The following is a 4,781-nucleotide window of genomic DNA, read 5'->3' on the forward strand; positions in this document are numbered from 1 at the left end:
GGGGGAAAACCAACTCCGAAACCTTGGAAGCTTCGAATTCAGGGCGAAACCTCTCCCTCGAGGCTCTGCCGGTGTGAAGCAGGGATGTGCCCCTCGTCCCGGTCTCCCTGATCCATCACAGCTGCGGGATGGAGCGGTGCCTGCGGGAAGGACCATCAGAGGGAAACCCCCCTGCATCCTCCGGGCTGGATCCTCCATCCTCCACTGCAGCCCCTGAGGCTTCTCCACCTCTGTTTTGGGGGGGATAAACCAAACGCTCACGTTTCTGTGGGGCAAACTGCACCCTTTTTCTCTTTTGCTCAGTGGAATTTTCTCTCTGTGTTCCCACCGCAATCGGCACTGGCAATCCAAGAGGTCTGAGGAAGAATTTGGCTGCAATCTGGAAAAATGCTTTGCTGACAGTTTGAGAGAAACTTCTGGTGCTCAAAAGCTTTTCAGAGTCTTTTTGACATTGATTATGCATAGATTGTGTAGTACAAAGGAGAAAATGGCTTTCCAGCATCAAACAGTAGCAAAATCCACATCAATAAAAATCAACAAAGTGTTTATAAGACAAAACTGGCTTCAAATTTATCAAGAACGATTTTCAAACTGGGGGAAATCATTGCAAGGAAATGAAGCTGATTTTGGTGTAGATCACAGCACTGCCCCTCTCCTTATGTGGATCTCCATGGCAAAATTGCCCCTCCACCAGTAATATGATATATATTTTATAACCACAGGAAGCACAGGGAGAAGATCTGAGAACATTTCTGCCAAAAATGCCACACTGAGGGTCACCCAAGGGATTTATTTTGCTGGAGTGTCTCTGCCAGGATGAATCCTGCTCCTTGCTCCCTAACTTTCTGTAATTCACTTCCAGCCTGTAACTTACTGGTGCAACATTTTGCTGGGAAGAACATGAAGGAGACAAAAAACCCAAAGCCCTCATCAATCACAGCCTGGCTCCTGGTACAATTAGCAAGTTCTATTATCTTAAGAATGACACTTGTAGCATGGAGCAAAGCCAGGCGCACCCAATATTCTAATTCTGCATGGAAAAAAGGGAAGGCTTGAATTGCATTAGCATTGCATTAGATTCCCATGACTTTTTATATCAGCACTTGTGAGTTATTTATGAATTCATTTATTTACAAGGACAGCCCTTTCTGCATTCAGTTGCCATGGTTGCTTTAACTCCTGTATCCTATTAATTCTGGATGTTGTGAAATAGATATAGATCAGACAATCATTGTGTGGTGGTGAGGTTTTTTTTATTATTATTATTCTTATTTTACTGTTTGATTCCCTGTGTCCTGACCAGAAAGGCTTCAACACCCATCATCTCTCCAGAGTATCCACTGCCAGCTGGCTGGGGAGGAGGTGTTGGGGCAATTCCCAGAGCTCTCCCCCCTGCCAATCCTTCCTGGCACAGAGCTGCAGCCTGGCCTGGGGGAAATGTGGCAGCTGATTCCCAGCACAGAGCCACCCACTTTGGTCTGAGGCAGCAAGTGAGGAGCAGAGCTGGGAGCAAAAAGGGAATTCAGGGAGGCCAATGCCAGCCTGTCTGGGTGGCACAGGGTGGCACAGGGCACCCTCACCTTTGGGAAGTGCTGCAAAACCTGTTGGGATGGGGATTGGGTTTTCCTGCTCTCCTCCTGTACACGGTGTATTTGCAAAAACCACGGTGAATCCAAAGCAGGCTCAGCCCTAGGGAGAAGCCAGAGGGATTTCTGTCCCCTCAGAGAGATCAGGGAGTGTTTGAGGGCACAAATCTCACGCGCAGCTACTCCCCAACTCCTTCTGGAAGGAGGAGATCAGTTTGGCTGCTCTGCCAGCTAAGGGACAGGGACAAACTCTTCTGACAAGGGAGAGCTTTGAGGTGCTGCCTGTTCCAGCCAGGACCTCATCCCCACACTGAGCAGGAACGTCCCTGAGACTCTGGGATCTGCTGGGGTTTGTGCCTTGGAGAGGGCAGAGGTGCTGCTCAGGGAGGAGGATGGTGCTGGAGATCCCAAAGCCAATGTGCTGGAAGTGTTTTGTAATAGAATTCCACAAGAAAATTAAATCAATTACTGCGTCTAATAAAGCTCTCAAGGTTTTTAATTAAATGAAGTTTTAATTAAGGCAGCATGAGCCCATGCTCTTTTGATATTCTGCTTCAGACCCTAGAGGATTGTGACTCCTTTTTGTAATTTACAGGGGCTGGATCAATCACCAGAGTCACAAAAATGTGAGAACTGTGTCAATTTTATGGGATGAAATACTGTACACGAGCCTGCAAACTCCAACAGCTCTGGCTGGGAGAGATTTTAGCTTGGGATCACCTTTCCTGCCATGGGCAGAGCATCAGCCTGAGCTGCTGTCCTGGGAGAAGTCCTCTCCCAAGCAAAACTCCTGCCATCTACTCCAGAAGGCTGCAGTTAGTGGGAAGTTACATGAACTCAGTAATTCCCTGTTCCACACTGAGCTGGCACTTTTGCCTCCCACAGATTCATCTCCCTCTTCCCTCATCCCTCATCCCAGAGGGATCCCAGAGCCCATCCCAAGCTGTAACTCTGGTTCAGGAGCCAGGCAGGAAAACTGCAGGCAAACCAGACCCACATCTCCCAACCTGGACATCTGGTAAGTGGCCCCAGAATGTTCTGTCTCTATTTTAGTCTTGTTTTGTACACAATATGCCCAAAACATGCTTTATTTCTTAAGGAGATAAGGATCTTTATGTAACCCATTTTTCCTTAACGCTAAGTCCTTTGTCAGGATTAAAGAATCCTAAAACATCTGTACAGGCTTGGGTGGCAGATGTATGGAACAAACAGCCTAAAATAACATGGAATATTAACCTACTAAATGAGGTATTAAAAAAATAAAATAAAAGGACCCTCTTGCATTCTTAGTTACAGCCAATTCCCAACCCCATGGTTGGGAATACCATGGTGCAGGTGGATAACAAGTGGGAAATGGGGATTTTTATCTGAGGAAAAGAGGGGAGAAGGGGAACATTTGCTCACTGTGTCTGCAGAGGGGGCAAAGCGAAACCTGGCTCCAGCTTTGCCCTGGGAACCAGGATCCTGGTGCTCTTCCTGGACAAGTGTGCACAGCTGGACTCAGAGCCTGAGGGGCTGGCAGGGAGCCCCTCTCCAGTGCTGCTGCTCCTGGAGTGCCAGGGGCAGTGTCTGAGAAAGGCTGGGAGCTGTGGAGAGCACAGGAACTGCCCTCTGCCAGCTCCAGGGGTGCTCCCTAGCTTTAGCAGCTCAGCATGGATGGATGGACAGGGGTGGGGATGGATGGATGGATGGATGGATGGATGGATGGATGGATGGCTCAGAGCACTCCGTGACCACCCTGTCAATACCCAGGATCAAACCTGCTGCAGTTCAAAGCCTCCAGAGCAGGTCAGAAATCCCCTGCAGTGCCTTGGCCAGTTAGAGCCCAGCCTTAGCAGCCTCTGCCATCCTCATCTCCCATTTCCAACGATCCATACAGGTCCCATCAGTCCTGGCCACAGCCAGCTCCCTCCCAGCCAGCCAGCTAAGGCCATTAGTGTGATTGCTGGAGGTCATGAAGTTCAAACCAAAATGTCAATTTTCATTTGGAAGAATGGTCCCATTTTAGGAGCAAAGGGAATTTTTTTCTTCTCTCAAAGAGACCCAGACTGTGGAATCATTGCTCCCCAAGGACTTGCAAATTTCTGGCCAGAGAAAGGTGCCAATAGTTGCTGGAGCCAGTGGAAAGATTAACAAGGGTCACCAGTGCTTTCCTCTTTGCCTGCACTCAAAGGCTCTGGGGCCTATTTGGAAGATATTAACCATTGCCTTTACCTTCTGCACGTTCATCACCGGGTTTGGGGTCTTTATGGATTTATTGACAAGACAGTGCCCATTAATCTTCCCTGCAGAATGCCAGCCTGGGAGTCACTCAGGTTACATCACCCTGCAGACAGGAGCCTTTAGCCAGAGTTTTAAAAGGAAGATGGAAATGAGGTGATGGGTGAAGCTAAATGTTGCTCTGAGAGGCCCTGGGGTAGGGACAGCACCCAGCAGCCTCTGCCAGAGTGTGAAGGCAGAACCTGACCGTGGGGAGGCTGCTGGGCTCTGCTCATCTGGGTTCTGCTCGATTCAGCAGGGTCAGGGTGACCCCTCTGTGGTCTGGGGTTCATGAGCCACATTTGGGGGTGATTCAGGAGAGCCGAGAGAGGGTGAGAAGATGGGTGCTGACCCCACTTGGAGTGTCCCAGGCAGGGCTGGTGATGCCATTGGAAGTTTTAGATGTCTCCTTTCTGGAGAAACTCAAAACAGCTCCAAAAGGCCTTTCTCACAGCAGGCTGCTGCTGGGAGCACTGGCTGGGCCATTGGCACTGCAGGGCAGGGTGGGCTCCTGCCCACCTAGGAGATGTCACGCTTTTAAAGCGGGTTTTTTCTTCTGTGTCATTGTGCTAAATAATTAAGTCTGTTCCATCTTTACCTAGTGACAATGTGGCACTTAATTAAGTAGTTTAATTAGAAGCTGGCAGCTTTAATTAAGTTTAGGACTGTAGAGGTGATTGGGAGCCTCCAGCCGAGTCGCAGAGCCTTTCCCTGGGGATGCAACGTGGTGGGGGAGAAAGCTTTGCTCCCTTGTCCATCGTCCTCAGGCACACCAGGGAGGGAACCAACACCTTCTGCAGCCCCCAGCATCTCCCAGGCACGGAGGGAGGGGTGGTTTGAGCACCCTTTGGGAGAGCTGAGGTCACTGGGCCCATGGAGCTGGAGGATGGAGCAGGTGGGACAGCAGGAGGGGCTGGCTCTGCCCAGAGCCTGCCC

This window comes from Geospiza fortis, unplaced genomic scaffold (assembly GCF_000277835.1).
Source record: "Geospiza fortis unplaced genomic scaffold, GeoFor_1.0 scaffold27, whole genome shotgun sequence".
Taxonomy (NCBI): domain Eukaryota; kingdom Metazoa; phylum Chordata; class Aves; order Passeriformes; family Thraupidae; genus Geospiza; species Geospiza fortis.